At 38.3% G+C, this 12,395-nt stretch overlaps 1 long non-coding RNA gene across 1 annotated transcript; it reads right to left on the bottom strand.

Annotated features, from left to right (window-relative positions):
- Nucleotides 1-10,331: 10,331 nt before the first annotated feature.
- LOC131690157 (uncharacterized) lies at nt 10,332-12,055 on the bottom strand. Its single transcript, XR_009305522.1, has 4 exons — nt 11,766-12,055; nt 11,561-11,686; nt 11,355-11,496; nt 10,332-11,281 (listed from the first exon to the last, which is right to left on the bottom strand). It is a non-coding gene; the product is annotated as an uncharacterized LOC131690157 (long non-coding RNA).
- Nucleotides 12,056-12,395: the final 340 nt, after the last annotated feature.

Consider the following 12,395-nt stretch of genomic DNA (forward strand, 5'->3'; position numbering starts at 1 on the left):
AGAACTTCCTTTTTTACACTTTATGTGAGGATGGAACGAACATTTTTTCTGCGTGCTCCATTTTAAACAAAATTCATAACCGACTGGCATACATAGACACCGAGGTCAGGACAGGAGGCTTAAACTTTCAGTCAACGAAATGCTAATTAAACTTTAGCTAGTCCTGTTACAAAATCGTTAAATTTTTAGCCACCCCAGACTGCGTGAAAAAAATTAAACCGCTCCGGACAGCACCGAGGGTTGAATAAAGGGTGGGTCGTTAATTGTTGCGACACTTTAGTTTGATTGGTGAAACGGCTAGAGTTATCGAAAGTTAGCCAAAGTTTTACAGTAGTTCAGTATGTGTATTTATTTTCGCCTACATTCGTCGGTTAAACTGTGAGTTTGAGTAAAATGCTTGACATTAGCGACTGATGTCCTCCATCAATTCGTACAGTCGTTTCCGGTACTTTTTTCAGTTTTGTTTCACTTCCTCATAATTTCCTGTTCATTCTTTGCTACTCTTTTGGTCTTCCGAAGTTCGCGCTTCATCATGGCCCAATAGGTTTCGATCGGACGGAGTTCAGGACAGTTTGGTGGGTTCATGTCTTTCGTTTCAAAATCCACCGAATTTGTCAAATACCGCTGTACGGTTTCTTAGAAAATTCAAAACATTTTGAGCAACTTGGTGACAACACGCCAAATCAGAATAAAACAACTGCTTTTATCGTGTTAATGGTGCTTTCGGTCACGAATGTTTCACTACGTTTGCCCCAAGTACATATAGCCTACCAAATTAGGTACTTGGAAGCGAATTTCGACAGCTTCTTCCGTTTATGCATGCACAGAAAACTTAACTTGCTTACCCGCGAAATATTTTTATCTTGGCAACTGCTTGAAATCCGCTTTGATGTACAGCCCTGTTCGAAAAAATAGCAGCGCAAATATTTTTCGAGTTTAATGTAAAATATTCCCATACGTTCTATTCCCCAATAACATTATATGTTTTTGTTAGTGACCTATAGTACGAAGAATAGAACACGCCATCATTTGGAATTATTGGCTTATTGTTTACGAAACACTGCTGTCATTTCGGAAGAAAGTCGATATAAAACTGTTCGTAAAAATAGCAGCGCTACCACAAAAGGTTTTCAAATCGCTAAAGTTTCCAAGATTTTCAGTTTAGTCAATCTGTTTTGTTCGGAATAGTATTCCTACGCTTACAATTAACCTGAAACTATAAGTTTGCATATTGTAGTATTTCACGAAAATGGGTCGTTCGAGGCACTGTAGCGAAATCTCATCAAACGGTTGAATGCTAGTGGCAAAACATACCGTGAAGTTCAGGAATTTTTACAGTGTTCTGCTACAAAGATGCACAATACACTGCACTGGACAAACAAATGTGAAACTAGCGGTAGATAGCGAACAACATCCGCTCAAACTTAACAAACTGATGGATCGAGAGAATTCTAGAAGGACCTGGAACATTCTATTGCAACGTCAACGAATAGAAAACGATTGATTAAGATAAATTTGCACTCAGGAACTCCAAGAAAAGTACCACTACTCACAATACGGTACCTTCACAATCGTCTGAACTTTGTCGAATTTCACGCCAAGTGGACCGTCGAAAAGTGGCGTTCCATCCAGTGAGCTGATGATAGTAAAGTGGTATTATTAAAATCGAAAGGTAGGCGTCAGTAGGTTAGACGACCACTGGGAACTGAATTTTTGTCACTATACACTATACACGAAAACATATTGAAATCCAAATCACCATACTCGAAAAAAAAACGCTTGCGCTGCTATTATTTCGAACAGCACTGTAGGTCTCATCATCAATGACGGAGCAGGTATTTCGTTTGCATCGTCGGGTAGTGTCTTCGGGTGCACATTTAGGCAACACTACGATGGTGTGTCTCTATTTGGGAAATTATGAACCTTGTACGTGTTCAATCCGGATCGTTTCTTGGTCCTCTGAACGAAATTTTGCGAAACATCATTGCAAAATTTATTTCATTTCGGTCAAGTATGAAAAAAGACATGCAAGTTTGAAAGTGTCGCAATAATTGTCTACTCACCCTTTAACTTTTGCGTGGTGGCGTGTGGTGCGGAAGAGTCAAAGTGACTGCAGCTATATAATATAAAATAAATTATATTCCGCATATTTGATTTAATGGTTGCACCCATTTTGTAATTATTTGCATTTTAGGGGGCTGCTACACCATGTAAAAGCCATTTTGACGAATGAACACAAAGGTTTAGCTGGGAATTCATTCATATTCATTGTTTGAACGTTGATCGTAGATTTTTAATCGGATCAAAAACAATAATAATAATGTTTTAGTACAGATTAACAAAATTCTAAGTATAGTTACTCTTATTTTGCGAGCGTATACTCAGGAAGCTGGGCTGCACCCGACATCTCAATCAAGTTTTTTTTTGTTCCAATTTGTCGTAGAGGTATACTTTGTTGTCATTTTTTTAATTCCGCTGTAAAGATAAGAAAACTTCCTATTGAATGGTGTCCTCATACACCAATACGAAAAAAGTTGAGTTCTTTTGACTCAATCTCGGGGTATCGTGGAATAAGGTAAAATTAGGTAAACCGTGTTGAAGCTAGTTTCCCTTTAACCACGGCAAAAATCAAAACTCATTGACCGGTTTTTTATACTCAACCTTGAGTTAATGCATGCATACAAATCAGCAGTTTCTGTATTATTCAGTGAAATATCGTCTCCTTTAAAAATATTACTTTTTGCCAGTCTTCCCATGAACATCGATAAGTTTGCACCTGTGTACAAAATTTCTTGCACGCGTTCAACCTCAAGCTTGCTTTGCCTTTGTGTACAGGTTCGACTCAAACACCGAACTCAAGCGAACGATATGCAAACTTAGGTTTAAACACTGTGTACGTACACCGTGTGCGTATAACTTTAAAATGTTTCACAATATCGCCTTAATGTCAAATAGAAAGTTGCAGGAAAGTTTACGGGCCTTTTGAAAAACCTATTATTGTTGATAGAGAAACGCGACTAACTTATGAAAAGGTCGTAATAAAACAAAATAATTGTGTTGTTAAAACAAAAGTTAAAGTATCTCGAGAACTACTACATTTTAGAAAATTTTTGTTAAGAGCATTTCGATTTAAAATAGCGTTTAGAATGATATTCAAAAAGAAAATTGTATTTTTGACTGCAAATAGTAAGAATTATAAAAAAATGTCAAAAGTTTTTGTTAGGAAAACTTTTTTATTGAAAGCTTCTCCAGGATCCAAATACACTAAAAAAGTTGCTTTTACGTCTTTAAAACGACAAACATTAAATTTTTGACATTTTTTGATGGGGTAATGCGAATAACTTTTAAAAAAAGCATAATTACACGAATTAATTGTTTTTGAAGGAGCAAAATTTCAAATATCTCGAAAACTATCGCATTTTGGAAGATTTTTGTTAAATGCATTTTGATTTTAAATGGTGCTTAGAATTATATTCTGTAATAGAATTACAATTTTGTATGTCTATTAGTATGAAATTTAAAAACATGTACGAAGTTATTGTTAGGAAAACTTTTTTACCGATTTTTTCTCCATCATGCAATCACAATCAAAATATTTCTTTTCTCTTTAGGTTTTCGGTAGCAAAATATAAAAAAATTAAAAAAAAATGGGTTTTTTCGCAATTTAAATTTTTATCATAAATTTTTGTTTTTTTGAAAAATGACACAACATTTTTTTCAGTGTATATTTTTTTCAGACAGAAGTATTCATTCCCTGTAACTCGTTCTCAGATAGTTTTGCTGTATAAAATACAGTAATCGAACAAAAAAATTTGAAATTCATGCACGTAGAAACGTTTACGCCCTTTTGAAAAGTTGCTCTTGAGTCAAAATAATCTTATTACCTGTGAAAAATATTTAGTCTTGCATGACGGTGAAACGTGTAAAGTTTCATTGGAATCTAAGATGGTCGGTCACGATTTTAAAGATTTTCGGACGGATCTTCGTGGAATTCCTCTATTGCCTTTCATTTGAGCATTAACAGTTACAAGGATCAGCCTGAAGTTATTGCAAATAGTCTGATTGGATTCTGATCAAGTTTACGTTTACAACGGAAAATGAATTTTTCATATATCTTCGTTATGGTGCAATATTTTTGAAAACTGATAAAACTTGTCAATTTATACTGTCTTTGGCTACGTTTTCCATGCAATTGAACTATTGTAAATATTCTAGGAGAATTGTACTGAGTATAGGAAGGTAAAAATTGAGTAGCTTCTAGCATTGCAAGGGAAGCACCTATCTTTAAGGAACACTTTTCGTGTATCTTGATCTCACCGTTTTCAAGGAAAAATAGTTTTGAGACTCTACATGCACTAGACAAAAGTTGGGCATGAAAGAGTTAATTGCATTTTACTTTATTTTATTTTAGTTTAGTTCATGATTTAACATTTTTCTCTGTTTTTTTATCAGGTTGTATAGAGTCTTCTCAAAATATTAAGTCCCGAGGACGAAAGTTAGATATTTTACAGAACTTCAAAGGTGAAATAGATGATGAATTCTGAGAAAAACTGATTGCAAACCTAAGTTATTCAAATGAATGTATCTTTTTAGTTAAGACTCCGATTAGGGTCGAAGTGAATTCATTTGACAGGTTATTCGCTGGACTTACAGTTGCCATTCGATTTATTCGGTACAAGCCTTTCTTCTCGCTTAGACATGAAGAACAAATAATAAATCGTGCAATAAATTAAAGTGGCATTTTTTTTTAAACTGTTCGGAAAGATCGCTTGTTTTTCATGATACTTGATAATTAGTGTACTTTCCGAAAATGAATATCTTGTTTTGCCTCTTTCTATCTCGAGGATTTTTCATGAAATATCTGAAGGAGACGCATGGTAGCCTTTGATTACCCAGGGTCCGTAATATAATTTATAGATGTGTCTATCACTATCAACAATTCAAAAATGTTATTCTGCTAAAAAATTCACCACACCTAATTTTTTGAAAATGAATTTTCGGATATAGATATTAGATCATCATGATTTAAATCATACTATATAGCTGCTGGAAAAACTATCGGCTTCGTTGAATGGTGCATTTGAAAAAGTGGCTGTGGTTTTTTTCATTGCGCAGTTGTGTTGCGTACCCCAGCACGTTGTGGTAGTGTGGCAAAAAATCACAGCCACTTTTTCAAAAGCACCATTCAACTAAGCCGATAGGTTTTCCACCAGCTATTTTGCATGATTTGAATCATGATGATCTAATAAATCGACTGATTTTCTTCTTTTTGAGTTTTGTAAATATTTTATATGGATAATCCGGTGGCAAAGCTGAACACATTTTTTCCAACACATACTATCAAGCGTTCAATTCTCATAGACACTCACCCAAAGTGCTTTGAACCTTAAACATGGGCGGAAAACATAGAAGCAAGCTTTCACTCATAATGCAATCTGCTTGCTACGGCACAGCAAGGAGAAGCTTTCAACTTGTTTGATCCAACGGTCAGAACGTCATACGAAGTTATACAGCTAGTCGCGGTGGAATAACGAAGTCATAGGCGGAAGGCCGCGTTGCGTTGATAAATATTGTGCCGCTCCGATAACGGTTATTTTATACACAAACATACAGCACAATTGCAGTGAACAGCATAAACATCGAACCAGCGCGCTTTCGTCACACTCACGTGCCCCTTGTTACTGTTTCAACCATCATACACATCGATATACGAGCGGGATATGCCTACAAGCATGAACGTTATTGAGAGCAGATTCGAGTCAGAAGTTTTCAATTTAACTTGCTCCGCGACCCACGCAGTTCCCATCCAATACGACTTTTTTGTGACGCGATAAATACATTAAAGCCCTTTACTGCCAAAACACCAGCTCCTTGTCATCGTCAACCGAGCAAATGTCGACAGGTACCGAAAGGCTCCTCGACTCGACTCCCGGGTTGATTATGAGGCGAAAAGGTAAAGTATCGTTTTACCCGGATCTATGTATATGTATATTGCTCTGGGGGTGTATTTTTGACAGGGTCGTAAGACTTGGGTGCAGACTGTGCACCGAGAAAACTTGTAAGGGGTAAAGGATGTGGTTTATGTTGCATGACGAAGCAACCACCCATGACTGGGCATGTCCTAGGAAATCGATGTTTGTCGATATGTTTTATACTGAATTGCTGCGACATGATCTGATGGGATGGTAAACTGTCATTTTTTTCTATTTCATATTGTGCTTCGGACCGTATGTGTCGCTTTGCGAACACAGGTAGGTTATATAAACCTATTAGGAAAAAAATATTTCTGAAAATTATATTACATTTTTCGTCTGTTGAATTGTTTGTAATTGTTGGATACACTGTTTATGACTTGTCGAATTCAGCAATGAAAAATAATTTGAATTTGAGATCCAAAGTTATCGCATTAGGTAAAGGTTGATTACACAATCTATGAACTACCTGCCTACTTTTCCACTCGTATAGTATACACTGCAAAAGGAGACTTACGAACATTTGTATCCCTCCGGAAGTCGCGCAAATGGCCCACTGAGCGAGCAGCCGCAGGTGCGCTAAGGCGATTTTGCTAGATTTTAGAGCAGCGTGCACTCAGTGCACTGGTGCGACTTCCGGAAGATTAAGGGGGTTCTCTTATACAATTGTGCAAAAGTACCTAATGTTTGATAATTTTTTTTGAAGGAGTAAATGCCTTAGACATGTGTACTATTTGGAAAAATGTTTATTATGGTTTCATCTATAAAATCAATTTTTTCGAGTGTAAGGTGTCAAAAATTATGTCTCCAGCAAAAGGTGTTATGAAAGCCGACCTCATCTGCGAGTACGATACAGGTCGCAATTCGTCGTATACAAGCAAAAAATCAAAACGGTCTTGAAAATTACATTCCATAGAATCGCCTCTACCTGAAAACATGAAAAAATATTTATGGAAATAATTCTGGCGATCACTCGAAAATAAAGTTTCGTTTTTTCGCACGATTTTTCAACCTAAACCGGCAGTAAAAAATCGTTAATGAGTAAAATATTGTGACTTTGTTGGTTACAGCACCGGAGAATGTTATCTTCTTTTAGGTGGGCAAAACACGAAGGTGATTGGTTGAATAGTTCAAAAACTAGAATGCCCGCAGATTCTAAAAATCTTGTTTCGAGAAAGCCGCCATTTTGACATCTTACACTCCAAAATTTTAATTTTATAGATGAAACCTTAATAAACACTTTACAGAATAGCGCACACGTTTAAGTCATTTTTCTTCTTAAAACCTGTTTTAATCCACGTAGAGGTGCAATTGTGCCTTTCTCATTTCTACAAACTATACAAATTTAATAGCTGGTTCGTACAACATAACATTATGAAAATGTCTTTCATTCTTATTACACTTGGTAAGTATATATAAGAGCACCTTTTTGCATTCATGGCGGTATTGGTTTGAATCGGAGTTTTCTATGTGATCGCACTCCACAACCCGTAACTCCGGAGCTGGAAGTCGGATGGAGATGGAATTTAATATCAGTTTCCGGGGACGCAACACCTTTCATTTGAGACTAAGTTGATCAAATCGGTCTAGCCATTTTCGAGAAACCAATATAACCGTTATTCTGAATGTGGATGCTCCCGGATCCGTCGATGGTGGCCAGTGTGGCCAAAGAGACTTTGAATGACGGTTGGTGACCTAGATCTACAAATTGTTTACATTTTGGAAAAAAATTCACCTTTTTACATTCATCGCAGAATTCGTTAGAGTCGGGATTTGCTGCGTGATCGTACGTATCACCCTGTAATTCAGGAACCAGAACTTGGATCCACACAAAATTCAACAGCAGCTGATGGACCTTTCATTTAACATCAAGTTTGCCAAATCGGTTCAGAAAATTCCGAGAAACCGATGTGGACAAATCAACAAATTTTGTTTTGTAACCATACTCTTCAACTCGTAATCCGGAACAAGATGTCGGTTGAAAATGAAATTCAATAGCAACCTATGGGAATATTATACCTTTCATTTGAATCTTAGTTTGTAAAAATCGGTTCAGCTATTTCCGAGAAACCGATGTGGACATTTTGTTAAATCCGCACATACACACACATACATACATACATACATACATACATACATACATACATACATACATACATACATACATACATACATACATACATACATACATACACACATACATACACACATACATACATACACACAGATATTTTGCGATCACGGCGAACTGAGTCGAATGTTATATGAGACTCGGCCCTCCGGGCCTCGGTTAGAAAGTCGGTTTTTGGAGCAATTGCATAACCTTTCTATATGAGAAAGGCAAAAGAATAATATTTAATTAGCTTAATCAGCATGAGTTCAATGTTATCTTCGTGTGATTATATTTTGAAATGTTGGTGGAATGGGTTTGAAAGTGGAGGGAATGGTGGGTTAGTAGAATGGGAGTGGAGGATGCGTCAGAAATCCTTCATCTTATTTCGGTATACGGGGTGGATGAAGGAAATGCGGGCGTGAGGGTGGTCCAAGGGGAGGGGAGTGATGAAGGAGGGAGATGTAATGGCAAGGCGGGGGAGGGGCTGCGTCGCAATACTCAACTACATATTTTGCCTTCCATTTGAGACTTGGTTTGAGAAAATCGGTTCAATCATCACCGAAGAACCGATGTGAATTTAATTGTGGAATATGCCCGGAATTCCGGACTTCCGGAATCGTCGATAGTGGACAATATATTCAAAGAATGTTTGATTGGCAATCAGTGATCTATATCTGCGATTAGAAGTAATTTGGTGACCATTTCAATAGTTTTTAACCTCTGAGGTATTACGATTGTACCGATTTGTATGGGAAATTCCAGTGTATCCTTACTAACACCCCTGTAACTCCGGAAGCAAGAGTCAGAACCGAATGAAATTCAGCTGCAGTCAATGGTATTACTGTATCTTTCATTTGAAATCAAGTTTGTAAAAATCGGTAGCGAATTCGTTGGGGAATGGGTGTGATATTAGCGTAGGAACTGGCGGGTTCCCCGGGGGCGTCATGAACCGTCATAGGTGGCCAATGTGGTCAAAGCTGCTTTGATTGATCATTAGTGATCCAGACCCGCAAACTAGAGTAATGTAACATCAATTTTAATATGTTTTACATCATTTGAACATCATGGTGGTACCAGTTTATATGGGAATTTGCTGTGTGACCGCACTCTTCAACCCGTAACTCCGAAACCGGAAGTCGGATCAACTAAAAAATCAATAGCATGTAACCGTTGGTTCCATCGTTTAGATCTTTGATGTAAATAATATGTGTTGTTTGTTGAACATTCACGTTTCATGTGCTACAATACACAACAGTAAGTAGGGAAGCTAAAGGGTGCGTACCGCTGTAAAGAGAGTTTGCCATCTTTAAGAGAACGTATGGCACTGATCGCGGAGGGCGCGAAACTTTTAAAAATGGATTGCGGTTGAGGAATTGGAGGGAAATGCAACCTGAAGTTCTTATAAAAGGTCCAGCAGTTCTCAGCTCTGGGCTCTTTCAATATCAGGCGTCCGTGTGCTGAAGTTTTATTTTAACTGGTGAAGTGTAGTATACCTCCCTCCCCCCTTCTGGGGCGGGAAGTGGGTTTAAAGTGTTTCGATTCGTTCAGGTATTTAAAGTTTTACTCTGAAGATTCGATTAGATTATTTAGCAACTCTGCGTTGCCATTTTCTTCACCAGGACCTCTTAGTGCCTCTTAGCGCGACTTCAAATCATCCAGCACACGGTTCGGCTCGTGTATCCGGGAGGATTCCGTGCCTAACCCGTAAAGGATTACCGTACATCATCCGGCGCTGCGCGCCTCCGTTTCATACCCTCGGGCAAAGGCCCTAATCGAAAAGGAGGGTCCCCTCTCGGTGGTGGCCATTGCGGTTAGCCGCGGTCACGCCGATGCTCGCCAAGGAGGGAAGACGCCTGCCTGCATCCAAGCCAGCAACGCCCGCTGGTCCGTCCAACTGCAATCCAGATCACCATCGTATCGGGGCCTTCATCCGGCCAGTTTCGCCGACGTTCGCGAGGGGATCTCGCCCGTCGGCTTCGTCAGCGTCGTGACGCTCATCAACGGAAGCAGCAACAGTACGGTACGTTGAGTGATAGAGTAGTGTACACGCCACAGTAACAACTAATTGTAAATAACACCCCACACCCACACACTACAAATACATGTGAATAAAAAAGTGTAAGGAAAGTGAAAGTTCTAGATTTTTGTTCTTGATCCGCGTAGCCCTTGATTACCCGGTAGCTAGCCGACCCTGCGATACCAGCAAATGAGTCGCTTCTACCGATGAGCCTTGTTGCATCGGTAAGGTAACAATTGGCGCCCAACTAAAAGTCCGCGAAAGGTAATCAAGGGTTCGGTAGAGTTCAAAAATCTAAGGATTTTTCCGACGGGAGGTGGCAGGGATTCGTGTAAAGCACGAATGTTTGTGCCCTTTCACTGTCCCACTGCTCCACAAGAAAAGAAAGTGAAAGTGACGATAAAACGCGATAAGAGGTCCTGATCGCAAAAGAGGACACTATGTGCTTCTCAAAATTGTTTTCCGCGCAAAGAAATTCAATATTTATGGTTTGCCTTGAGTGTTGTAAAACGTTGATTTGTGTATTATATGTACATTACCTTTGCTCTCATAGTCCAATCTAAAATTATTTACAATAGCAACAAGTTTAACATACCTACCAGCAATAATTAAATCATTCATCGTTTTCGGCATTTTTGCTTTGCTCTATCCCGCTTTGAATCGGCACACAATAGAGCGCACCGATGATGTAAATTGTACATTTAGAATTGATCAGCACAAAACGGAACAGAATACGCAGATCGTTGGGTGAGGATAAATCTACCTACCATCCATACCAGTCTGCTAATCATAATTAAATTGGAAAATTCCAATACTTTGTATAATGTCCTACATCAGGACAGATTCCCGTTGGGTATTGATAGCAATCCCAACGGGCGCAATACGTTCAACTCCCGTATACGCATGTTAACGGAAAAAAGTAAGAATTTCTCAGTAATGATGAGGCGGAGAGTGAAGTTCGGACCAAAGTTGGTTCGGATAGTTCAAAAATAAGTTTATTTAATTTCTTTACAGATACTTTGATTACTGATCAGGCTAGACCGACAGAAATGAAGGGCAGGTTCGAGATGTTGGCTTTAGCCAGAGGTTACGGATAACACTTCCATTTTTACTCTGGAGTCGACATATCTGGTCCTGTAATCCGCTTGCGTTCTGGTTGGTTTGGATGAGTCACAGGTACTGTAAAGAAAAGAAAGTAAACATTTAGTTTGGAGAAGGAGTCAGTCAGTCCGTGTTGCTTGATTATACTAACCTTTTTCATTCCACCATGGGCCATCCATAGTCGCACTGGCCGATCCTGGGGAAGATGAAGGGGTTAATAGTTTGCCCTTTATCTGAGCCCCGACGGTGGAGATGCGATGAGGGGATGGCACACTTAGTAAAATTGGCCATATCTGCAACAGAAAGAATGGCTCAATTATAACATCTAATTATATAATAATGTGCACTTTTACTTACCTGTAGTGCATCTTGCAAGACAAGATGGCTTCATGGTTGATCCCAGGAAGATTTGGTGGTTACTGCAGGTCAATCTTTCGCAGAAAGATTGCATCCTGGCAGCAAAAGACCACCACTGTTTATGTCCTAAAAGAGACAATTTTTTAACAATGAACCGCTGTCGAAGGCTAAGTTTCGATATGTTCATTGATAATTTATCACTTACCTCGATTTTCGTTGAAAATTTGGCCGATTTCAACGATTATTGAACTGCAATTACACTTTTAGCACTTTCATCACCATATAAACATTGAGCATAACGATATGCTCCAATGACATTGGTGTGACGTTTTGTAACTGACGTGAGAAACGTCAGGTTGCCCGCCGGTAGACTTGCCCGCCTGAGGGTTTGCCGTGGGAATCGAAAGTGATCTAAAAGTGTTGTACATACATGTAAATAGGGTTGTATACTATTTTGTTGCTAACTGTTGTAAATAGTTCGTCCAATTATTTAAAATGTAGTATTTTGCTTGGATAGTTGTTTTGTATATATAAATTTGATTTGCACATATTATGTTTGAATTTTTAATTTGTTTATTTATTATTTTAATATGTTTGTAAAGTTTAATTATGGTTTCGCGCGTTGTAAATATGTTGTAGATATTGTTTGTAGAATTTTGTGTTGCCTTTTCACGAATCACTTTGAGCCGAAGATGATTTTAAGAAAGCATTTGATAAAAAAAAATGTTAAATCACTTCGTGTTTTCACATTTTTTCACCGGAGTAGTGGATAGTGTAACCGTTGGTTCCATCGTTTAGATCTTTGATGTAAATAATATGTGTTGTTTGTTGAACA

Source organism: Topomyia yanbarensis, chromosome 3 (genome assembly GCF_030247195.1).
Source record: "Topomyia yanbarensis strain Yona2022 chromosome 3, ASM3024719v1, whole genome shotgun sequence".
Lineage (NCBI taxonomy): Eukaryota > Metazoa > Arthropoda > Insecta > Diptera > Culicidae > Topomyia > Topomyia yanbarensis.